The sequence below is a fragment of the Orcinus orca genome, unplaced genomic scaffold (genome assembly GCF_937001465.1).
Source record: "Orcinus orca unplaced genomic scaffold, mOrcOrc1.1 scaffold_51, whole genome shotgun sequence".
Classification (NCBI taxonomy): Eukaryota; Metazoa; Chordata; class Mammalia; order Artiodactyla; family Delphinidae; genus Orcinus; species Orcinus orca.
This window is the reverse complement of record NW_026044067.1, coordinates 1,474,149-1,500,850: the sequence shown is the minus strand read 5'-3', so window position 1 is coordinate 1,500,850 and position 26,702 is coordinate 1,474,149. Positions and strand designations below refer to the sequence as shown.

The following is a 26,702-nucleotide window of genomic DNA, read 5'->3' as shown; positions in this document are numbered from 1 at the left end:
AGGGCGTATGCGTTTTTTCCTGAATATATTCAGGAAAAAACGCATACGCCCTTTTTGGCCAACCAAGCAAGCTTGCAAAGGAAATCTGCACTACAATGAAGTCTCACTTCCCCAAGTCAAAAGGGCCATCTGAAAAAAGTGTAAAATCCAGAAAGGCAGGACAGGCCATGGAGAACTGCGAGCCTTGTTATGCTGGTGGACGGGATGTAAATTGCCAACAGCCACTCGGGAGAAGTGTATGGTGTTTCCTGAAACATCTAAAAAACAAAGCAACAGAGCCTAGGGCACTTCCACTTATGGTCCTATAGCTTAGGGAAATTAAAATCAAAAAGACACAGCCACCCCAAATTTGGGACGGCTCTGTTTACAAGAACCTCGTTTACGGTACAAGTTCAATATCGCAGAAAGTGAAAAATGGACAGAGAAGTTGTGGTACTTACGTACAATGCAATATCACTCAGCAATGAAATCTATGTCATCAGACCCGTAGCAGCATAATGAGTGGATTCAGGTATGATGATTCTAACTGAAATAAGTCACACAGAAAAAGAAACATCATAAGATATCACTAATACACGGAATGTAAACTTGGCTACACAGGAACTGGATTACAAAACAGAAGAGGTTCTCAAATTTAGAAAACCAACTTATGCTTGCTTAAGGGGAAAGGTGAGTTGGGGTGCTGCATAAAACCAGAGATTGAAATGAGCACAGATAAAGTTCCTTAAGCCAAATATGGAATAGACAAGAGCTACTCCTTGCTCAACGAAATGGACTCAACACCCCATATTAAACGCCTAAGAATGTACCTGACTAGTAAGTATCTTAAAACCTATGGATTGCTATGTCTCCGAAAGAGAATCAAGCGTGTGTACAGGGGCATAAACACAGCAGTGATAGGATTGGAGAGGTTCCGTGAGCAAATGAAGACCCTTTGAAGTCATATTGCATGGTACCCATTCCACGGGTCTCAACTCTCCAGGTTTAAGGGATTCTTCCTTCAGCTAAAACATGCATGTGGAACCCAGAGTATGATCAACCGTGTGATCGGGAGACGTGTTCCAATATGTCTCAGGTTTCCTCCACTGGTACTCGGGTGCAACATTCCAGATGCTTTACTAACACTCTCCCGACATGGAGAGTCAGTGCCTTTAACCTCCTGTTTGGCCCAGTTTGTAATTTCTGCGGAAGATGAACAGGAATAGGGAGAACCAATGAGAGACTAGCTGGAGGTGTCTGGACGGGCAAATTTAACTCTCATTTCCCACCAGGAAGAGGAATTAACCAAAGGCTCAGCGTGCCGTGCCGGAACCAGATTAGGGCCTGAAGCAATCCTGCGGTGTTGCGGCCAGCTCACAAGAAAGCGAGTTGAAGAAAGGAGCTCAGGGGCACTGTAATTCACAAACCTGCAGAGTTATAAATGACAGCTATCGTCCAAAAATATACTCAAGTAAGGCTGCCAAGAGGACTTGAAAGCGGAGCAGAATTGCAGGAAACCGATTTCAGGAGGTAGACTGGAATTGCATTTAAAGCATAGGAAAAGAGGCAGAACGTCCACATTGACACACTTGGCCATAAAGGGCGTATGCGTTTTTTCCTGAATATATTCAGGAAAAAACGCATACACCCTTTTTGGCCAACCAAGCAAGCTTGCAAAGGAAATCTGCACTACAATGAAGTCTCACTTCCCCCCGGTCAAAAGGGCCATCTGAAAAAAGTGTAAAATCCAGAAAGGCAGGACAGGCCATGGAGAACTGGGAGCCTTGTTATGCTGATGGGCGGGATGTAAATTGCCAACAGCCACTGGGGAGAAGTGTATGGTGTTTCCTGAAACATCTAAAAAACAAAGCAACAGAGCCTAGGGCACTTCCACTTATGGTCCTATAGCTTAGGGAAATTAAAATCAAAAACACACAGCCACCCCAAAGTTTGGGACGGCTGTGTTTACAAGAACCTCGTTTACGGTACAAGTTCAATATTGCAGAAAATGAAAAATGGATAAAGAAGTTGTGGTACTTACGTACAATGCAATATCACTCAGCAATGAAATCTATGTCATCAGGCCTGTAGAAGCATAATGAGTGGATTCAGGTATGATGATTCTAACTGAAATAAGTCACACAGAAATAGAAATATCATAAGACATCACTGATACACGGAATGTAAACTTGGCTACACAGGAACTGGATTACAAAACAGAACAGGGTCTCAAATTTAGAAAACCAACTTATGCTTGCTTAAGGGGAAAGGTGAGTTGGGGTGCTGCATAAAACCAGATATTGAAATGAGCACAGATAAAGTTCCTTAAGCCAAATATGGAATAGACAAGAGCTACTCGTTGCTCAACAAAATGGACTCAACACCCCATATTAAACGCCTAAGAATGTACCTGACTAGTAAGTATCTTAAAACCTATGGATTGCTATGTCTCTGAAAGAGAATCAAGCGTGTGTACAGGGGCATAAACGCAGCAGTGATAGGACTGGAGAGGTTCGGTGAGCAAATGAAGACCCTTTGAAGTCATATTGCATGGTACCCATTCCACGGGTCTCAACTCTCCAGGTTTAAAGGATTCTTCCTTCAGCTAAAACATGCATGTGGAACCCAGAGTATGATCAACCGTGTGATCGGGAGACGTGTTCCAATATGTCTCAGTTTTCCTCCACTGGTACTCGGGTGCAACATTCCAGATGCTTTACTAACACTCTCCCGACATGGAGAGTCAGCGCCTTTAACCTCCTGTTTGGCCCAGTTTGCAATTTCTGCGGAAGATGAACAGGAATAGGGAGAACCAATGAGAGACTAGCTGGAGGTGTCTGGACGGGCAAATTTAACTCTCATTTCCCACCAGGAAGAGGAATTAACCAAAGGCTCAGCGTGCCGTGCCGGAACCAGATTAGGGCCTGAAGCAATCGTGCGGTGTTGCGGCCAGCTCACAAGAAAGCGAGTTGAAGAAAGGAGCTCAGGGGCACTGTAATTCACAAACCTGCAGAGTTATAAATGACAGCTATCATCCAAAAATATACTGAAGTAAGGTTGCCAAGAGGACTTGAAAACGGGGCAGAATTGAAGGAAACCAATTTCAGGAGGTAGACTGGAATTGCATTTAAAGCATAGGAAAAGAGGCAGAACGTCCACATTGACACACTTGGCCATAAAGGGCGTATGCGTTTTTTCCTGAATATATTCAGGAAAAAACGCATACACCCTTTTTGGCCAACCAAGCAGGCTTGCAAAGGAAATCTACACTACAATGAAGTCTCACTTCCCCCCGGTCAAAAGGGCCATCTGAAAAAAGTGTAAAATCCAGAAAGGCAGGACAGGCCATGGAGAACTGGGAGCCTTGTTATGCTGATGGGCGGGATGTAAATTGCCAACAGCCACTGGGGAGAAGTGTATGGTGTTTCCTGAAACATCTAAAAAACAAAGCAACAGAGCCTAGGGCACTTCCACTTATGGTCCTATAGCTTAGGGAAATTAAAATCAAAAACACACAGCCACCCCAAAGTTTGGGACGGCTGTGTTTACAAGAACCTTGTTTACGGTACAAGTTCAATATTGCAGAAAATGAAAAATGGATAAAGAAGTTGTGGTACTTTCATACAATGCAATATCACTCAGCAATGAAATCTATGTCATCAGGCCTGTAGAAGCATAATGAGTGGATTCAGGTATGATGATTCTAACTGAAATAAGTCACACAGAAATAGAAATATCATAAGACATCACTGATACACGGAATGTAAACTTGGCTACACAGGAACTGGATTACAAAACAGAACAGGGTCTCAAATGTAGAAAACCAACTTATGCTTGCTTAAGGGGAAAGGTGAGTTGGGGTGCTACATAAAACCAGAGATTGAAATGAGCACAGATAAAGTTCCTTAAGCCAAATATGGAATAGACAAGAGCTACTCCTTGCTCAACGAAATGGACTCAACACCCCATATTAAATGCCTAAGAATGTACCTGACTAGTAAGTATCTTAAAACCTATGGATTGCTATGTCTCTGAAAGAGAATCAAGCGTGTGTACAGGGGCATAAACGCAGCAGTGATAGGACTGGAGAGGTTCGGTGAGCAAATGAAGACCCTTTGAAGTCATATTGCATGGTACCCATTCCACGGGTCTCAACTCTCCAGGTTTAAGGGATTCTTCCTTCAGCTAAAACATGCATGTGGAACCCAGAGTATGATCAACCGTGTGATCGGGAGACGTGTTCCAATATGTCTCAGTTTTCCTCCACTGGTACTCGGGTGCAACATTCCAGATGCTTTACTAACACTCTCCCGACATGGAGAGTCAGCGCCTTTAACCTCCTGTTTGGCCCAGTTTGCAATTTCTGCGGAAGATGAACAGGAATAGGGAGAACCAATGAGAGACTAGCTGGAGGTGTCTGGACGGGCAAATTTAACTCTCATTTCCCACCAGGAAGAGGAATTAACCAAAGGCTCAGCGTGCCGTGCCGGAACCAGATTAGGGCCTGAAGCAATCGTGCGGTGTTGCGGCCAGCTCACAAGAAAGCGAGTTGAAAAAGGAGCTCAGGGGCACTGTAATTCACAAACCTGCAGAGTTATAAATGACAGCTATCGTCCAAAAATATACTGAAGTAAGGCTGCCAAGAGGACTTGAAAGCAGGGCAGAATTGCAGGCAACCGATTTCAGGAGGTAGACGGGAATTGCATTAAAAGCATAGGAAAAGAGGCAGAACATCGACAATGATGCACTTGGCCAAAAAGGGCGTATGCGTTTTTTCCTGAATATATTCAGGAAAAAACGCATACGCCCTTTTTGGCCAACCAAGCATGCTTGCAAAGGAAATCTGCACTAGAATGAAGTCTCACTTCCCCCTGGTCAAAAGGACCATCTGAAAAAAGTGTAAAATCCAGAAAGGCAGGACAGGCCATGGAGAACTGGGAGCCTTGTTATGCTGATGGGCGGGATGTAAATTGCCAACAGCCACTGGGGAGAAGTGTATGGTGTTTCCTGAAACATCTAAAAAACAAAGCAACAGAGCCTAGGGCACTTCCACTTATGGTCCTATAGCTTAGGGAAATTAAAATCAAAAAGACACAGCCACCCCAAAGTTTGGGACGGCTCTGTTTACAAGAACCTCGTTTACGGTACAAGTTCAATATCGCAGAAAGCGAAAAATGGATAAAGAAGTTGTGGTACTTACGTACAATGCAATATCACTCAGCAATGAAATCTATGTCATCAGGCCCATAGCAGCATAATGAGTGGATTCAGGTATGATGATTCTAACTGAAATAAGTCACACAGAAAAAGAAACATCATAAGATATCACTAATACACGGAATGTAAACTTGGCTACACAGGAGCTGGATTACAAAACAGAAGAGGGTCTCAAATGTAGAAAACCAACTTATGCTTGCTTAAGGGGAAAGGTGAGTTGGGGTGCTGCATAAAACCAGAGATTGAAATGAGCACAGATAAAGTTCCTTAAGCCAAATATGGAATAGACAAGAGCTACTCCTTGCTCAACGAAATGGACTCAACACCCCATATTAAACGCCTAAGAATGTAGCTGACTAGTAAGTATCTTAAAACCTATGGATTGCAATGTCTCCGAAAGAGAATCAAGCGTGTGTACAGGGGCATAAACGCAGCAGTGATAGGATTGGAGAAGTTCGGTGAGCAAATGAAGACCCTTTGAAGTCATATTGCATGGTACCCATTCCACGGGTCTCAACTCTCCAGGTTTAAGGGATTCTTCCTTCAGCTAAAACATGCATGTGGAACCCAGAGTATGATCAACCGTGTGATCGGGAGACGTGTTCAAATATGTCTCAGTTTTGGACCACTGTTAGTCGGGTGCAACATTCCAGACGCTTTACTAACGCTCTCCCAACTTGGAGAGTCAGTGCCTTTAACCTCCTGTTTGGTCCAGTTTGCAATTTCTGCGGAAGATGAACAGGAATAAGGAGAACCAATGAGAGACTAGCTATAGGTGTCTGGACGGGCAAAATTAACTCTCATTTCCCACCAGGAAGAGGAATTAACCAAAGGCTCAGCGTGCCGTGCCGGAACCAGATTAGGGCCTGAAGCAATCCCGCGGTGTTGCGGCCAGCTCACAAGAAAACGAGTTGAAGAAAGGAGCTCAGGGGCACTGTAATTCACAAACCTGCAGAGTTATAAATGACAGCTATCGTCCAAAAATATACTGAAGAAGGCTGCCAAGAGGACTTGAAAACGGGGCAGAATTGCAAGAAACCGATTTCAGGAGGTAGACTGGAATTGCATTGAAAGCATAGGAAAAGAGGCAGAACGTCGACATTGATGCACTTGGCCAAAAAGGGCGTATGCGTTTTTTCCTGAATATATTCAGGAAAAAACGCATACGCCCTTTTTGGCCAACCAAGCAAGCTTGCAAAGGAAATCTTCACTACAATGAAGGCTCACTTCCCCCCGGTCAAAAAGGCCATCTGAAAAAAGTGTAAAATCCAGAAAGGCAGGACAGGCCATGGAGAACTAGGAGCCTTGTTATGCTGATGGGCGGGATGTAAATTGCCAACAGCCACTCGGGAGAAGTGTATGGTGTTTCCTGAAACATCTAAAAAACAAAGCAACAGAGCCTAGGGCACTTCCACTTATGGTCCTATAGCTTAGGGAAATTAAAATCAAAAATACACAGCCACCACAAAATTTGGGACGGCTCTTTTTACAAGAAACTCGTTTACGGTACAAGTTCAATATCGCAGAAAGCGAAAAATGGATAAAGAAGTTGTGATACTTACGTACAATGCAATATCACTCAGCAATGAAATCTGTGTCATCAGGCCCGTAGCAGCATAATGAATGGATTCAGGTATGAAGATTCTAACTGAAATAAGTCACACAGAAAAAGAAACATCATAAGGTATCACTAATACACGGAATGTAAACTTGGCTACACAGGAACTGGATTACAAAACAGAAGAGGGTCTCAAATTTAGAAAAATAACTTATGCTTGCTTAAGGGGAAAGGTGAGTTGGGGTGCTGCATAAAACCAGAGATCGAAATGAGCACAGATAAAGTTCCTTAAGCCTAATATGGAATAGACAAGAGCTACTCCTTGCTCAACGAAATGGACTCAACACCCCATATTAAACACCTAAGAATGTACCTGACTAGTAAGTATCTTAAAACCTATGCATTGCTATGTCTCTGAAAGAGAATCAAGCGTGTGTACACGGGCATAAACGCAGCAGTGATAGGATTGGAGAAGTTTGGTGAGCAAATGAAGACCCTTTGAAGTCATATTGCATGGTACCCATTCCACGGGTCTCAACTCTCCAGGTTTAAGAGATTCTTCCTTCAGCTAAAACATGCATGTGGAACACAGAGTATGATCAACCGTGTGATCAGGAGACGTGTTCCAATATGTCTCAGTTCTCGTCCCGTGGTACTCGGGTGCAGCATTACAGACGCTTTACTAACACTCTCCCGACTTGGAGAGTCAGTGCCTTTAACCTCCTGTTTGGCCCAGTTTGCAATTTCTGCGGAAGATGAACAGGAATAAGGAGAACCAATGAGAGACTAGCTGGAGGTGTCTGGACGGGCAAATTTAACTCTCATTTCCCACCAGGAAGAGGAATTAACCAAAGGCTCAGTGTGCCGTGCCGGAATCAGATTAGGGTCTGAAGCAATCGTGCGGTGTTGCGGCCAGCTCACAAGAAAGCGAGTTGAAGAAAGGAGCTCAGGGGCACTGTAATTCACAAACCTGCAGAGTTATAAATGACAGCTATCGTCCAAAAATATACTGAAGTAAGGCTGCCAAGAGGACTTGAAAGCGGGGCAGAATTGCAGGCAACCGATTTCAGGAGGTAGACTGGAATTGCATTTAAAGCATAGGAAAAGAGGCAGAACGTCGACAATGATGCACTTGGCCAAAAAGGGCGTATGCGTTTTTTCCTGAATATATTCAGGAAAAAACGCATACGCCCTTTTTGGCCAACCAAGCAAGCTTGCAAAGGAAATCTGCACTACAATGAATTCTCACTTCCCCCCGGTCAAAAGGGCCATCTGAAAAAAGTGTAAAATCCAGAAAGGCAGGATAGGCCATGGAGAACTGGGAGCCTTGTTATGCTGATGGGCGGGATGTAAATTGCCAACAGCCACTCGGGAGAAGTGTATGGTGTTTCCTGAAACATCTAAAAAACAAAGCAACAGAGCCTAGGGCACTTCCACTTATGGTCCTATAGCTTAGGGAAATTAAAATCAAAAAGACACAGCCACCCCAAAATTTGGGATGGCTCTGTTTACAGGAACCTCTTCTGTAGCACAAGTTAAATATGCCAGAGAGCAAATAATGGATAAAGAAGTTGCGGTACTTACGTACAACAGAATACCTCTCAGCAATGAAAACTATGTCACCAGGCCCATACCAGCATAATGAGTGGATTGAGGCACGGTGATTCTATGTGAAAAAAGTCACACAGAAGAAGAAACATCATAAGGTATCACTAATACATGGAATGTGAACTTGGCTACACATGAACTGAATTACAAAACAGAACAGGGTCTAATGTTTAGAAAACCAACTTATGCTTGCTTAAGGGGGAAGGTGAGTTGGGGTGCTGCATAAAACCAGAGTTTGAAATTAGCACAGATAGCGTTCCATAAGCTAAATATGTAATAGACAAGACCTACCCCTTGCTCAAGGAAATGGACTCAACAATGAGGTATCACCTCACACCTGGTAGAATGGGCATCATCAGAAAATCTACAAACAAAAAATGCTGGAAAGGGTGTGGAGAAAAGGAACCCTCTTCCACTATTGTTGGGAATATAAATTGATATATTCACTATGGAGAACAATATGGAGTTTCTTAAGAAACTAACAGTAGAATTACCATAGGATACAGCAATACCAGTTCTGGACATATACCCAGACAAAACCATAAATCAAAAAGAGACATTCACCGCAATGTTCATTGCCTCACTTTTTACAATATCGAGGTAATGGAAGCAACCTAAATGCCCACAGACAGACGAATGCATAAAGCCGTGGTACATATATAAAATGGAATATTACTAAGCCATGAAAAGGAATGAAATTGGGTTTTGTAGAGACGTCGATGGATCTAGAGACTGTCATACAGAGTGAAGTAAGTCAGAAAGAGAAAAACAAATCTTGTATATTCATGCATATATGTGGAACCTAGAAAAACTGTACAGATTAACCATTTTGCAAGGCATAAATAGAGCAACAGATGTAGACAACAAACGTATGGACAACAAGGGGGGAAAGCTGTTGGGGGGGTGGTGGTGGGAGGAGTTGAGAGACTGGGATTGGCATGTATACATTTATATGTATAAAATAGATAACCAATAAGAACCTGCTGTATAAAAATATAAAATAAAATTCAAAATTAAAAAGAAATAAAATTTAAAAAATAAAACAGAAAAAACAATTATTCCCTTCACATACATGTATTTATATGAATAAATTATTTCCATGCTTATATCTGTAAATACAAAAAAGAGGAATAAAACCTACCTTGAACCAAAAACGAAAAAGAGAAAAAAAACACAGAACCCACCAGTTCCACAGAGGAAAACCGTATCAGGGCACTTGCTCCAGTTGTAAACAATTCTGAAGTTGGTCAGTGGTGGGGAATCGTCTCCCATTCAGCCAGCAGCCCCCACACAACAAGCGTCCTCATTGCAAAGCTGGGGCACCGTGCCGAGGCATCTGTGAGTAAACGTGAGCTGAGCCCCAGGCCAGTTGCTGCTGAACTATTCCCACCCGTCCCAGGTAAAACACCTGAATATATACAAGGACTTGAAAGCCTAGAGGAAGGGCCATAGAGCCACATGAGTGACAGCATGCCGGCCGACTTGGTGCCTGCAGGCCAGCCAGGATGGTCCTGGCCCTGGGTGCTCTTCTGGAAGATTTCCATTTCCCTGCCTGAGATACCCGTCCTGTCCCTGCCCCCACTGCTTTTTTCCTTCCCCACCTCTGCCCAGGGAGAAATTCCAGCAGCAGGTATGGGTGACACATCCTCTTCTTTAGCAGGTGGCAGCCTGGCAACTGCTGCAGAAAGTCCAGCAGAGCCCCACTCACACTGGGCCACCCACAAAGCCGTGGCCTCTCACTCCCTCCCACCAGCCCAGCCCCGAGACTGCTGACAGGGCAGAGAAAATGGCGTCAGGCACGGCTGCAGGGGCTCTTGCTGCCTGGAGTGGTATTTATATTGATCTCAACCCAGGCACACCTGGGGAGGGCTGGCCGGCACGGTAAGGCTGCCCAGGTCAGCCAATCATCACCCCTCAGGGGCTCACAGTTGCAGAAAATGGAACTTGCTGAACCGGCCAGGTCCAAGGAGCAGGTGTGGGTTCTTGAGAGTCAGGATAGACAAGGGGCTGCAGCTTTGGTTTGTTTTCTAATCATTTTATCTGGCCCATGAGTGGGAGACAACTTCAAGAAAACCCTCTCCTAATGAGAGGAACCCAGGAGTCAGGGAGAGGAGAGGTGGGTGGTGGTTGGAGACAGAGGCTTGGTGCCCTGGGTGCAGTGGAAGTCTCTGGAAGACCAGGTGGAGGGAGGCCGCACAGAGTGATGCCCAGGGTCACAGACCTGTCGCAGCTGCTGTTTGTTAGTTCAAGTCCTGCTCTGAGGTGCTCTGTGTCAGCTCTGAGCGACAGGTGAGCTGGGGGTGCTCTGCAATGAGGGCTATGTGCACAGTTCCTGTGTGCCCAGCCCTGCCACGGTACCTGCAAGGGTAGCTCTGTATCCTGGGAGGGGCCTGACCATGAGAGCCCCGTGGGCTGGGGTGGGGGTGGGGTACCTGCCCAGGTGAACTCCATATTCTGGGATTGGTCTGACCACGAGAGCCCCATGGGCTGCTGGGGACCTGGTAAAGGATGTCAGGACAGTCAGTGAAGCCACCGAGGATATACCTCCATCTGCTCCTAATTCCTACACCCTGCTGGTCATTCTACCAACCACCAGTACATGGTATTCTGTATTAGTCTTCAATGATGCCTTCTTTTGTATTCCATTAGTCCCAGAGTCACAAGAAATTTTGGCTTGTGAGTGGCAGGACTCAACATACAACTAAAACAATACTTCCGGGTCGTCTTGCCCCAAGGGTGCAAAAATTCCCACACCATCTTTGGGGAAAGCTTAGCTAAAGACCTAAAAGTTCTACCTCTGGAAAAGGAAATCCTCCTTCAGTACGCAGACGACATTCTGATCGCCAGCCCTACTAAGGAGGCCTCTGAACTACCAAGCCAATAAAGGATAGAAGTTGTCCAAGAAAAAGCTCAAATATCACAGACTGCGGTGACCTGCCTGGGCTTCATTCTCACAGAAGGTCGGAGAAGCCCATCCCAGGAAAGGGAAGAAACCATTTTCAGCCTTACCCCTTTCTAAAACTAGAAGACAGCTTAGGGGTTCCTGGGGAGGCCAGGGTTTGCTGCTTCTGGATCCCTAACTACAGTCTACTAGCTGGGCCTCTATATGAAACACTGAAAGGAAAAGATGATGATCCTTTTGAATAGAATCCAGAAGTGGCCTTTCAAGAATGGAAAGAGCAGTCAATTCAGACCCTTGCCCTGGAACTCCCTAATTTAGCTAAACCCTTTGACCTTTACATTCCCGGTGAAAGGTGAATCGCCATTGGAGAATTAGTGCAAAAACTGGGACCACTTGAAATGGAACAATGCAAGAATGCCATCCAGGTAGGATAAACTACGGTCACCAAGGGGCTTGGCCCACTGCCACATCTGGCCAAGATACTGGCGGTATCTAAAAACCTGGAAATCAGCAGCCCAAAAGGCCACCTCCCTCCTAAGGGAAAAGGACCCCACGTGGTGATCCTAACCACCAACCATGCCCTGAAGTTGCAGGGTTCGCTCTGTGGGCACACCAACCTCGAGTGAGGAGGCCCTCCAACTCCAACATCCAGAGAGATAACCGGGGGCAACAGGGCACCATGACGACTCGTGTGAACATCACTTGACCTGGAGTTTCTCTCATAAAACAACAAGAGTGTGTCCCAAAAGAGTAGACTACTGCTTGCAGGACTTACTGCACCCAGAGGGGAGCTAATAATCTTGGCGGGGGAACCGTATATCACACTGTCACCATAGAAAAGCCTACAGACACCGTGATGATGGTGGCCAATAAGACCAGCTGGACTCCTGTTTACTTCAAAAGGCTGTTGACTCAGTGGCCATCATGGTCCTTGATCACCCCTGACCCTGGACTGTCTGGGAGTTGAGCGGGCAGGGCTCTGACACCTGGTGCTGTTTGTACGTTAATTCAGGGGCCTAATTGAAGAAAGCGCAGACTACTGGTCAGAGCATCTAGGCTGGCAGAAACGGTCAGCCTAAGGTGGCCGAACAAATGTGGGGCAGGGTGAAACTGGCCCCCACAGCGTCTCTGCACATCTCTTTCCTGGACCCTTAAAGGTCATTAGAATCTATAACACTTCCAATGCTGGTGCTCAGGTGGACGAGCAGGGAGGCTGGGGGCCTGGGGACAATCAACGTCACCTGGAGGCTGCTGGGGAGAAGCTCTGACCCTCGCCCCCGGGTATGAGGGCTCCCAACTCAGCACTCAGCAGTTACAGAAGAAGGGTCTGCACCCTCAGCACTCCAAAAATGAGGAACGGGACAAAAGGCAGAGGAGGGGTTTGTCCCCAGCAAAGCCCATTAAAAATCCCTGGGAGATAAAAATAGAATCTGGGCAATAAAGTCAAGTCTAACCTATTTTATCCTTTGTGCTTTGTCTAATTTCATGTGCTCCTAGGGTCCCGCATGCAGAGGTTCCACACCCGGCACTTCAGACCAGATTTCCTAGTGCAGAATGGCTGGGACGACACCTCAGCTCCTGGGGCCCAGTGCAGACTCCGCGATATAGAGCCTGAGCTGCAGCCAACCCGGCCCTCGAGAGCTCCGCCCCCTCCCTCCCACTGACTCTGACAGGATCTCTACACAGCAGCCCAGCCCACAGCCCACGGGGTAGTGCATGCTCTCACCTCTCCATTCTCTGATCAAAATATAAAGTTTCCTTTGCTTGTGAACCAAACTCAGTCTCGATCTGTTGGCCCCAATGACACTGGGCAGGGGGACACTTGTTGGGGTCCACTCTGGAGGATCAGTAACAGAAATTGAGACTATTGTAACCTCAATGAACAGATGTGTGAGCCAAACTGTAGTTAACATAGAACAGTGTATAAGGCTCGGGTAAAATAAGATGTTTCTAACACTTCCATTTGATATTTCCATCACTTTATTATAAGCAAGTTCAGTGAAAAGGTTTGTCTTATTTGTCAGGTCAATATTAGAGAAACGAAGTGATTTCTTTCCAAGGAGGTACATCTAATAATCTTGGTTAAAGCTTCAATCTTGTTTTAAATGCTTTTCCATTGAAAATGATACCTCTCTTTCAGCTCCCCCATTTCTGAGAAGTATAAAATCTTATAATTTATTATTACCAAAGGGGAAAGGTGGGAGGAGGGATAAATTAACAGTTTGGGATTAACACATACACACTGCTATGTATAAAATAGATCATCAACAAGGAACTACTGTATAGCACAGGGAACTACACTCAACATTTTGCAATAACCTATAAGGGGAAATAATCTGAAAAAGAATAGATATTTTTATTGACATCATCTATCAATGACAGTTAAAGTGTAACCTAAGGGAAGCTGGTGGTGAGTGCTTCTGACCCTGAAGACTTCAATCATCTAAAGTTTGGACTCTGCCTACTTCCCAAGGCCCTTAATGAACATATGTGTAGCCGTAGCTTAAAAAATTCCCCAGTTTGGGTTTCGGGGAGACACTGATTTTGAAAAAGCCCTGGTGTTCTCCTTACATGAATGGGACTCTTCCTACTGCTAAAACATGTCTGTCACACCCAGAGGATGGTATACCGTCTGATCGGGAAGAGTTTGGAAAAGGCATCTCATCTCCTCATCTCCTGGTGCTCGGGTTCACCCCTCCAGCGTCTTTACTAACAGTCTCCCCACTTGGAGAGGTCAGCACTGTCAACATCCTGTTGCGTACAGTTTGGAATTTGTCCAGAGGATGAAGCGGAAGGATGAGGAACAATGAGAGACAAGTCCTAGGTGTTCAGACAGGCACATGTCACTCTAATTTCCAATCAGGAAGACGAATTGACCAAAGGCTAGGGTTGCCCATGGAAACAGTATAGGGCTTGAGGAAATCCCACTGCTTTGTGACCAGTTCCCATAAACACAAGTTGAACAATGGAACTCAGGGGCAGTAAAATTCACGAAACTGCAGAGTTGAAAATATCCATCACTGAAAAATGTCTTGAGGAAAGTCAGAGAAAAGGACTTGTAAACAAGGGAGAATGGCAGGAAAGGGATTTGAGGAGGTAGAAAGGACTCGCCATTAAGCACAAGAAAAGGAGCTGAACATTGCCAACATTGCAGTTGGTCAAAAAGGGTGTATGCGTTTTTTTCTGTATATATTCAAGAAAAGGGCATACACTTTTTTAGCCAACCAAAGAGGTGGGCACTGGAAGTCAATACTACAAAAGATATCACTTCGCATCAGTCAGAAGAGCCATCCTCATAAAGCGTAAACAACAGAAATGCAGGACAGGGCAAGGAGAAGAGGGAGCCCTGTGAGACTTATAGTGGAAATGTATATTGCCAACGGCCATTCTGGAGAAGTGTATTGTGTTTACTAAAGCATCTAAAAAATGAGCTACAGAGCATAGGGCACTTGCACTCATGGGCGTATATCTTGGGAAAAACAAAAATCGAGAGGACACAGGCACCCCAATGTTTACCCCCTCTCTGTTTAAAAGATCCTCGACTAGGATATAACTTAAATGTCTCTGGAGAGAAAAAATGGATAGAGATGTGGTACTTAGGTAGAGTGGAATATTATTCAGCCTGGAAATCAATGAAATATGGCCAGTTGTAACAACTCCGGAGGAGTTACGTATGATCATTCTAAGTGACATAATTCAAAAAGAAAAAGACACATATCATAAGATATCACTTAAAGGTGGAATCCAAAATGGCTACACATGAAATAAATTACAAAACAAAAACATAGTCAAATATGTAGAAAACACGCATAAGGCTGCTAAACGGGAAAGGTGGGGAGGGGTGAGGCATCATCCAGGAGGTTGAAATTAGCAAAGATACCATTCCAAATACCAAACTGATAATCAACAAGACCTACACGGTAGCTGAAAGAACTGCACTCAGCACACTCAAGTCACCGGAAAAGAATATATACGACTGGTAAGAATCTGAAAAAGAATTTACTGATGTCTCTCTGTACGTGAATCAAGTGGATGTACAGCAGCAAGAAACAGAGCTTTGAAAATCAGCTGTAACCAATATAGTAATAAATTGAAAAAATAAACGACAGAGAGACAGAGAAAACCTCTTACAACTTTTCCTCAGGGACGGTGATGCAACATGGATTGAACACATCTAGACCCACAGCAGGATGAGACATAAGGCTGGAAACTGTTTGCACTAAGAGAAATGTGAGGTTGGGTGAGGAAATGCACACCCTTGAAAGTAATACTACCTGGTACCCATTCAATGGGTCCCAAATCTGCAGGTTCAAGGGATCTTCCTACAGCTAAAACATGCATGGAAAACCCAGAGGACTGTACACCATGTGATCGGGAGATGTGTCTAAAATGCAGCTCATTTATCCTCTCCTGGTGCTCCTGTTCACCATTCCAGCCACGTTACTTAGAATCTCCCCACTTGGAGAATCAGCACATTTCAACTTCTGTTTCACACATTTTGCAAATTGTGAGGGGGATGAACGGGAAGAGGGGGAACCAATGAGAGAATAGTTGTAGGGGTTTGGACGGGCACATATCAGTCTAATTTCTCATTAAGAATAAGAATTGAAAAAAGGCTCAGCCCGCCTCGCCGGAGCCAAAATAGGGCCTGAAGCAATCCTGCGGGTTTGAGGCCAGCTCACAAAAGAGCAACTTAAAAAATGGAGCTCAGGGTCACTGCAATTCACAAACCTGCAGAGTTATAAATGAAAACTAACGTCCAAAAATATGTTGAGGTAAGGCAAAGAAGAGGATCTGAATGCAAGACAGAATTGCAAGAAACAGATTTCAAGAGATAGATTGGACTCGTCTTTAAAGCACATGAAAAGCGGCAGAATTTCGACAATGATGCAGTTGGCCCAAAAGGGCGTATGCGTTTTTTCCTGATTATATCCAGGAAAAAACGCATACACACTTTATGGGCAACGAAGCAAGCAAGCAATGCAAATGTGCACAACAAAGAAGTCTCATTTCCCACCGGTCAAAAGGGCCATCCTAAAAAATTGTAAAAACCAGAAATGCAGGACAGGCCATGGAGAAGAGGGAGCCTTTATGCACTGATGGGCAGTGTGTGAACTGCCGAGAGCCACTCTGGAGAAGTGTATGGTGGTTCCTAAATCATCTAAAAAACAGAGCTACAGAGCATAGGACACTTCCAATCATGGGAGTATATCTAGGGAAGTCTAAAAATCAACAAGACACAAGCACACCACAGTTTAGGGCTACTCTGTTTACAAGAACCTCAACTTCAGTACACCTTAAATATCCCAGGAAAGAGAACAATGGATAAAGAAGATGTGGTACTTATGTACAATGGAATATCTCTTCACCATGAAATCAATGTAATAAGGTTAGTAGAAGGATAAAGAGTGGATTTAGGTCCGATAATACTACTTGAAATAAGTCAAACAGAAAAAGAAACATATCATAAGATATCACTTATAGAGGGAGGGTAAATATGGCTGCACAAGAAATGAATTACAGAACAGAACAGTGTCTCACATTTAGAAAACACACTTATGTCAGCTTAAGGGGAAAGGAGAGGTGGGGTGATGCATAAAACCAGAGTTTGAAATTAGCACAGATACTGTTCAATAAACCAAATAGATATTAGACAAGATCTACACCTTGCTCAATGAACTGGCCTCAACACACCCTATACACCGCAGAGAAATATATCTGAGTAATAAGAATCTTAAAACCCATGTATTGATATATCTCCATAAGGGAATCAAATGTGTGCAGAGCGGCAAAAACACAGCAGTGAAAATGAGCTAAACCCCATTATAGAAATAAATTTTAAAACCAAAACGCAGAAACAATGAAAGAGAGAAAAATTCTTACAAAATTCGCTCAGGGGCTGTGATGCAACCTGGATTGACCACAGGTAAACCCACAGCTGGATAAGACATAAGGCTGGACACTTGGGGATGAGAGGATTGGTGAGCTTTGGTGAGCAACTGCCAAAAGTTTAATGCAATACTTCATGCTACTCATTCCAAGGGTCCCAACACTCCAGGTTGAAGGGAATCTTCCTACAGCTAAACCATGCTTGGGAAACCCAGTGACTGGTATACCATATGATCGGGAAAGGTTTCTAAAATGCACCTCATTTTTCCTCTCCTGGGACTCCGGATCGACATTCAAGCCACTTTACAAAAAACATCCCCACATGGAGAGTCAATGCCTTTAAGTTCTGGTATCGCACAGTCTGCAGTTAGTGCGGAGGATGAATGGGAATAGGGGGAACCAGTGAGAAACTAGCTGTAGTGGTTTCAATGGGCACATGTCTCTCTAATTTCACATCAGTAAGAAGAATAAACCAAAGGCACAGCAAGGTGCCCCAGAAGAAAAATAGGGCCTGAAGGAATCCTGTGGTTATGAGGCAAGATCAAAAAAATAAGAGCTGAAAAATGGAGCTAAGGGCCACTGCAATTCAAAAACTTGCAGAGTTATTAAGGCCAAATATATTCAAAAAATATATTGAGGTAAGGCTATGAAGAGGCATTGAAAGCAAGGAAGAATTGCAGGAAACCGATTTCAGGAGGTAGACTGGAATTGCATTTAAAGCATAGGAAAAGAGGCAGAACGTCCACAATGATGCACTTGGCCAAAAAGGGTGTATGCGTTTTTTCCTGAATATATTCAGGAAAAAACGCATACGCACTTTTTGGCCAACCAAGCAAGCTTGCAAAGGAAATCTGCACTACAATGAAGTCTCACTTGCCCCCGGTCAAAAGGGCCATCTGAAAAAAGTGTAAAATCCAGAAAGGCAGGACAGGCCATGGAGAACTGGGAGCCTTGTTATGCTGATGGGCGGGATGTAAATTGCCAACAGCCACTGGGGAGAAGTGTATGGTGTTTCCTGAAACATCTAAAAAACAAAGCAACAGAGACTAGGGCACTTCCACTTAAGGTCCTATAGCTTAGGGAAATTAAAATCAAAAAGACACAGCCACCCCAAAGTTTGGGACGGCTCTGTTTACAAGAACCTCGTTTACGGTACAAGTTCAATATCGCAGAAAGCGAAAAATGGATAAAGAAGTTGTGGTATATACATACAATGCAATATCACTCAGCAATGAAATCTATGTCATCAGGCCCGTAGCAGCATAATGAGTGGATTCAGGTGTGATGATTCTAAGAGAAATAAGTCACACAGAAAAAGAAACATCATAAGATATCACTAATACACGGAATGTAAACTTGGCTACACAGGAACTGAATTACAAAACAGAACAGGGTCTCAAATTTACAAAACCAACTTATGCTTGCTTAAGGGGAAAGGTGAGTTGGGGAGCTGCATAAAACCAGAGATTGAAATGAGCACAGATAAAGTTCCTTATGCGAGATATGGAATAGAAAAGAGTTACTCCTTGCTCAACGAAATGTACTCAACACCCCATATTAAACGCCTAAGAATGTACCTGACTAGTAAGTATCTTAACACCTATGGATTGCTATGTCTCTGAAAGAGAATCAAGCGTGTGTACAGGGCACAAACGCAGCAGTGATAGGATTGGAGAGGTTCGGTGAGCAAATGAAGACCCTTTGAAGTCATATTGCATGGTACCCATTCCACGGGTCTCAACTCTCCAGGTTTAAGGGATTCTTCCTTCAGCTAAAACATGCATGTGGAACCCAGAGTATGATCAACCGTGTGATCGGGAGACGTGTTCAAATATGTCTCAGTTTTCGTCCCCTGGTACTCGGGTGCAACATTCCAGACGCTTTACTAACACTCTCCAGACTTGGAGAGTCAGTGCCTTTAACCTCCTGTTTGGCCCAGTTTGCAATTTCTGCGGAAGATGAACAGGAATAGGGAGAACCAATGAGAGACTAGCTGGAGGTGTCTGGACGGGCAAATTTAACTCTCATTTCCCAGCAGGAAGAGGAATTAACCAAAGGCTCAGCGTGCCGTGCCGGAACCAGATTAGGGCCTGAAGCAATCCTGCGGTGTTGCGGCCAGCTCACAAGAAAGCGAGTTGAAGAAAGGAGCTCAGGGGCACTGTAATTCACAAACCTGCAGAGTTATAAATGACAGCTATCGTCCAAAAATATACTGAAGTAAGGCTGCCAAGAGGACTTGAAAGCGGGGCAGAATTGCAGGAAACCGATTTCAGGAGGTAGACTGGAATTGCATTTAAAGCATAGGAAAAGAGGCAGAACGTCCACAATGGTGCACTTGGCCATAAAGGGAATATGCGTTTTTTCCTGAATATATTCAGGAAAAAACGCATACGCACTTTTTGGCCAACCAAGCAAGCTTGCAAAGGAAATCTGCACTACAATGAAGTCTCACTTCCCCGCGGTCAAAAGGGCCATCTGAAAAAAGTGTAAAATCCAGAAAGGCAGGACAGGCCATGGAGAACTGGGAGCCTTGTAATGCTGATGGGCGGGAGGTAAATTGCCAACAGCCACTGGGGAGAAGTGTATGGTGTTTCCTGAAACACATAAAAAACAAAGCAACAGAGCCTAGGGCACTTCCACTTATGGTCCTATAGCTTAGGGAAATTAAAATCAAAAAGACACAGCCACCCCAAAGTTTGGGATGGCTCTGTTTACAAGAACCTCATTTACGGTACAAGTTCAATATCGCAGAAAGTGAAAAATGGATAAAGAAGTTGTGGTAGTTATGTACAATGCAATATCACTCAGCAATGAAATCTATGTTAACAGGCCCGTACCAGCCTAATGAGTGGATGGAGGCACGGTGATTCTAAGTGAAAAAGTGACACAGAAAAAGAAACATCATAAGGTATCACTAATACACGGAATGTGAACTTGGCTACACATGAACTGAGTTACAAAACAGAACAGGGTCTCAAGTTTAGAAAACCAACTTATGCTTGCTTAAGGGGGAAGGTGAGATGGGGTGCTGCATAAAACCAGAGATTGAAATGAGCACAGATAAAGTTCCTTAAGCCAAATATGGAATAGACAAGTGCTACTCCTTGCTCAACGAAATGGACTCAACATCCCATATTAAACGCCTAAGAATGTAACTGACTAGTAAGTATCTTAAAACCTATCGATTGCTATGTCTCTGAAAGAGAATCATGTGTGTGTACAGGGGCATAAACGCAGCAGTGATAGGATTGGAGAGGTTCTGTGAGCAAATGAAGACCCTTTGAAGTCATATTGCATGGTACCCATTCCACGGGTCTCAACTCTCCAGGTTTAAGGGATTCTTCCTTCAGCTAAAACATGCATGTGGAACCCAGAGTATGATCAACCGTGTGATCGGGAGACGTGTTCCAATATGTCTCAGTTCACATCCCCTGGTACTCGGGTGCAACATTCCAGACGCTTTACTAACACTCTCCCGACTTGGAGAGTCAGTGCCTTTAACCTCCTGTTTGGCCCAGTTTGCAATTTCTGCGGAAGATGAACAGGAATAGGGAGAACCAATGAGAGACTAGCTGGAGGTGTCTGGACGGGCAAATTTAACTCTCATTTCCCACCAGGAAGAGGAATTAACCAAAGGCTCAGCGTGCCGTTCCGGAACCAGATTAGGGCCTGAAGCAATCCTGCGGTGTTGCGGCCAGCTCACAAGAAAGCGAGTTGAAGAAAGGAGCTCAGAGGCACTGTAATTAACAAACCTGCAGAGTTATAAATGACAGCTATCGTCCAAAAATATACTGAAGTAAGGCTGCCAAGAGGACTTGAAAGCGGGGCAGAATTGCAGGAAACCGATTTCAGGAGGTAGACTGGAATTGCATTTAAAGCATAGGAAAAGAGGCAGAACGTCGACAATGATGCACTTGGCCAAAAAGGGCGTATGCGTTTTTTCCTGAATATATTCAGGAAAAAACGCATACGCCCTTTTTGGCCAACCAAGCAAGCTTGCAAAGGAAATCTGCACTACAATGAAGTCTCACTTCCCCCCGGTCAAAAGGGCCATCTGAAAAAAGTGTAAAATCCAGAAAGGCAGCACAGGCCATGGAGAACTGGGAGCCTTGTTATGCTGATGGGCGGGATGTAAATTGCCAACAGCCACTGGGGAGAAGTGTATGGTGTTTCCTGAAACATCTAAAAAACAAAGCAACAGAGCCTAGGGCACTTCCACTTATGGTCCTATAGCTTAGGGAAATTAAAATCAAAAAGACACAGCCACCCCAAAGTTTGGGACGGCTCTGTTTACAAGAACCTCGTTTACGGTACAAGTTCAATATCGCAGAAAGCAAAAAATGGATAAAGAAGTTGTGGTACTTACATACAATGCAATATCACTCAGCAATGAAATCTATGTCATCAGGCCCGTAGCAGCATAATGAGTGGATTCAGGTATGATGATTCTAACTGAAATAAGTCACACAGAAAAAGAAACATCATAAGATATCACTAATACACGGAATATAAACTTGGCTACACAAGAACTGAATTACAAAACAGAACAGGGTCTCAAATTTAGAAAACCAACTTATGCTTGCTTAAGGGGAAAGGTGAGTTGGGGAGCTGCATAAAACCAGAGATTGAAATGAGCACAGATAAAGTTCCTTATGCGAGATATGGAATAGACTAGAGCTACTCCTTGCTCAACGAAATGTACTCAACAACCCATATTAAACGCCTAAGAATGTACCTGACTAGTAAGTATCTTAACACCTATGGATTGCTATGTCTCTGAAAGAGAATCAAGCATGTGTACAGGGTATATACGCAGCAGTGATAGGATTGGAGAGGTTCGGTGAGCAAATGAAGATCCTTTGAAGTCATATTGCATGGTACCCATTCCACGGGTCTCAACTCTCCAGGTTTAAGAGATTCTTCCTTCAGCTAAAACATGCATGTGGAACCCAGAGTATGATCAACCATGTGATTGGGAGACGTGTGCAAATATGTCTCAGTTCTCGTCCCCTGGTACTCGGGTGCAACATTCCAGACGCTTTACTAACACTCTTCCGACTTGGAGAGTCAGTGCTTTAAACTCTTGTATGGCCCAGTTTGCAATTTCTGAGCAAGATGAACAGGAATAGGGAGAACCAATGAGAGACTAGCTGGAGGTGTCTGAACGGGCAAATATAACTCTCATTTCCCACCAGGAAGAGGAATTAACCAAAGGCTCAGCGTGCCGTGCTGGAACCAGTTTATGGTCTGACGCAATCCTGCAGTGTTGCGGCCAGCTCACAAGAAAGCGAGATGCAGAAAGGATCTCAGGGGCACTGTAATTCACAAACCTGCAGAGTTATAAATGACAGCTATCGTCCAAAAATATACTGAAGTAAGGCTGCCAAGAGGACTTGAAAGCGGGGCAGAATTGCAGGAAACTGATTTCAGGAGGTAGACAGGAATTGCATTCAAAGCATAGGAAAAGAGGCAGAACGTCCACAATGATGCACTTGGCCAAAAAGGGTGTATGCGTTTTTTCCAGAATATATTCAGGAAAAAACGCATACGCACTTTTTGGCCAAACAAGCAAGCTGCAAAAGAAATCTGCACTACAATGAAGTCTCACTTACCCCCGGTCAAAAGGGCCATCTGAAAAAATTGTAAAATCCAGAAAGGCAGGACAGGCCATGGAGAACTGGGAGCCTTGTTATGCTGATGGGCGGGATGTAAATTGCTAACAGCCACTCAGGAGAAGTGTATGGTGTTTCCTGAAACATCTAAAAAACAAAGCAACAGAGCCTAGGGGACTTCCACTTATGGTCCTATAGCTTAGGGAAATTAAAATCAAAAAGACACAGCCACCCCAAAGTTTGGGACGGCTCTGTTTACAAGAACCTCGTTTACAGTACAAGTTCAATATCGCAGAAAGCAAAAAATGGATAAAGAAGTTGTGGTACTTACGTACAATGCAATATCACTCAGCAATGAAATCTATGTCATCAGGCCCATAGCAGCATAATGAGTGGATTCAGGTATGATGATTCTAACTGAAATAAGTCACACAGAAAAAGAAACATCAGAAGATATCACTAATACACGGAATGTAAACTTGGCTACACAGGAACTGGATTACAAAACAGAACAGGGTCTCAAGTTTAGAAAACCAACTTATGCTTGCTTAAGGGGAAAGGTGAGTTGGGGTGCTGCATAAAACCAGAGACTGAAATGAGCACAGATAAAGTTCCTTAAGCCAAATATGGAATAGACAAGAGCTACTCCTTGCTCAACGAAATGGACTCAACACCCCATATTAAACGCCTAAGAATGTACCTCACTAGTAAGTATCTTAAAACCTATGGATTGCTATGTCTCCGAAAGAGAATCAAGCGTGTGTACAGGGGTATAAACGCAGCAGTGATAGGATTGGAGAGGTTCAGTGAGCAAATGAAGACCCTTTGAAGTCATATTGCATGGTACCCATTCCACGGGTCTCAACTCTCCAGGTTTAAGGGATTCTTCCTTCAGCTAAAACATGCATGTGGAACCCAGAGTATGATCAACCGTGTGATCGGGAGACGTGTTCAAATATGTCTCAGTTCTCGTCCCCTGGTACTCGGGTGCAACATTCCAGATGCTTTACTAACACTCTCCCGACTTGGAGAGTCAGTGCCTTTAACCTCCTGTTTGGCCCAGTTTGCAATTTCTGCGGAAGATGAACAGGAATAGGGAGAACCAATGAGAGACTAGCTGGAGGTGTCTGGACGTGCAAATTTAACTCTCATTTCCCAGCAGGAAGAGGAATTAACCAAAGGCTCAGCGTGCCGTGCCGGAACCAGATTAGGGCCTGAAGCAATCTGGCGGTGTTGTGGCCAGCTCACAAGAAAGCGAGTTGAAGAAAGGAGCTCAGGGGCACTGTATTCACAAACCTGCAGAGTTATAAATGACAGCTATCGTCCAAAAATATACTGAAGTAAGGCTGCCAAGAGGACTTGAAAGCGGGGCAGAATTGTAGGAAACCGATTTCAGGAGGTAGACTGGAATTGCATTGAAAGCATAGGAAAAGAGGCAGAACGTCCACAATGACGCACTTGGCCAAAAAGGACGTATGCGTTTTTTCCTGAATATATTCAGGAAAAAACGCATACGCCCTTTTTGGCCAACCAAGCAAGCTTGCAAAGGAAATCTGCACTACAATGAAGTCTCACTTCCCCCCGGTCAAAAGGGCCATCTGAAAAAAGTGTAAAATCCAGAAAGGCAGGACAGGCCATGGAGAACTGGGAGCCTTGTTATGCTGATGGGCGGGATGTAAATTGCCAACAGCCACTGGGGAGAAGTGTATGGTGTTTCCTGAAACATCTAAAAAACAAAGCAACAGAGCCTAGGGCACTTCCACTTATGGTCCTATAGCTTAGGGAAATTAAAATCAAAAACACACAGCCACCCCAAAGTTTGGGACGGCTGTGTTTACAAGAACCTTGTTTACGGTACAAGTTCAATATTGCAGAAAATGAAAAATGGACAGAGAAGTTGTGGTACTTACGTACAATGCAATATCACTCAGCAATGAAATCTATGTCATCAGGCCTGTAGAAGCATAATGAGTGGATTCAGGTATGATGATTCTAACTGAAATAAGTCACACAGAAATAGAAATATTATAAGACATCACTGATACACGGAATGTAAACTTGGCTACACAGGAACTGGATTACAAAACAGAACAGGGTCTCAAATGTAGAAAACCAACTTATGCTTGCTTAAGGGGAAAGGTGAGTTGGGGTGCTGCATAAAACCAGAGATTGAAATGAGCACAGATAAAGTTCCTTAAGCCAAATATGGAATAGACAAGAGCTACTCCTTGCTCAACGAAATGGACTCAACACCCCATATTAAACTCCTGAGAATGTACCTGACTAGTAAGTATCTTAAAACCTATGGATTGCTATGTCTCCAAAAGAGAATCAAGCGTGTGTACAGGGGCATAAACGCAGCAGTGATAGGATTGGAGAGGTTCGGTGAGCAAATGAAGACCCTTTGAAGTCATATTGCATGGTACCCATTCCACGGGTCTCAACTCTCCAGGTTTAAGGGATTCTTCCTTCAGCTTAAACATGCATGTGGAAACCAGAGTATGATCAACCATGTGATTGGGAGACGTGTTCAAATATGTCTCAGTTTTCGTCCCCTGGTACTCGGGTGCAACATTCCAGATGCTTTACTAACACTCTCCCGACTTGGAGAGTCAGTGCCTTTAACCTCCTGTTTGGCCCAGTTTGCAATTTCTGCAGAAGATGAACAGGAATAGGGAGAACCAATGAGAGACTAGCTGCAGGTGTCTGGACGGGAAAATTTAACTCTCATTTCCCACCAGGAAGAGGAATTAACCAAAGGCTCAGCGTGCCGTGCCGGAACCAGATTAGGGCCTGAAGCAATCCTGCGGTGTTGCGGCAATCTCACAAGAAAGCGAGTTGAAGAAAGGAGCTCAGGGGCACTGTAATTCACAAATCTGCAGAGTTATAAATGACAGCTATCGTCCAAAAATATACTGAAGTAAGGCTGCCAAGAGGACTTGAAAGCAGGGCAGAATTGCAGGCAACCGATTTCAGGAGGTAGACTGGAATTGCATTGAAAGCATAGGAAAAGAGGCAGAACATCGACAATGATGCACTTGGCCAAAAAGGGCGTATGCGTATTTTCCTGAATATATTCAGGAAAAAACGCATACGCCCTTTTTGGCCAACCAAGCATGCTTGCAAAGGAAATCTGCACTACAATGAAGTCTCACTTCCCCCTGGTCAAAAGGACCATCTGAGAAAAGTGTAAAATCCACAAAGGCAGGACAGGCCATGGAGAACTGGGAGCCTTGTTATGCTGATGGGCGGGATGTAAATTGCCAACAGCCACTGGGGAGAAGTGTATGGTGTTTCCTGAAACATCTAAAAAACAAAGCAACAGAGCCTAGGGCACTTCCACTTATGGTCCTATAGCTTAGGGAAATTAAAATAAAAAAGACACAGCCACCCCAAAGTTTGGGACGGCTCTGTTTACAAGAACCTCGTTTACGGTACAAGTTCAATATCGCAGAAAGCGAAAAATGGATAAAGAAGTTGTGGTACTGACGTACAATGCAATATCACTCAGCAATGAAATCTATGTCATCAGGCCCATAGCAGCATAATGAGTGGATTCAGGTATGATGATTCTAACTGAAATAAGTCACACAGAAAAAGAAACATCATAAGATATCACTAATACACGGAATGTAAACTTGGCTACACAGGAGCTGGATTACAAAACAGAAGAGGGTCTCAAATGTAGAAAACCAACTTATGCTTGCTTAAGGGGAAAGGTGAGTTGGGGTGCTGCATAAAACCAGAGATTGAAATGAGCACAGATAAAGTTCCTTAAGCCAAATATGGAATAGACAAGAGCTACTCCTTGTTCAACGAAATGGACTCAACACCCCATATTAAATGCCTAAGAATGTACCTGACTAGTAAGTATCTTAAAACCTATGGATTGCAATGTCTCCGAAAGAGAATCAAGCGTGTGTACAGGGGCATAAAC

At 44.1% G+C, this 26,702-nt stretch overlaps 1 long non-coding RNA gene across 2 annotated transcripts in view; it reads left to right on the top strand.

The window, feature by feature from the left end:
• LOC125963360 (uncharacterized) overlaps positions 1-26,702 on the top strand; it is a 170,852-nt gene that overhangs the window by 142,747 nt on the left and 1,403 nt on the right. The window contains exon 3 of one of the 2 annotated variants that reach the window (XR_007475224.1): positions 6,988-7,028. The exons of the other annotated variant lie outside the window; for it this stretch is intronic. This is a non-coding gene — a long non-coding RNA (uncharacterized LOC125963360). Of the gene's footprint in view, positions 1-6,987; positions 7,029-26,702 lie in introns of those variants that run through there. 2 annotated transcript variants of the gene reach the window in all.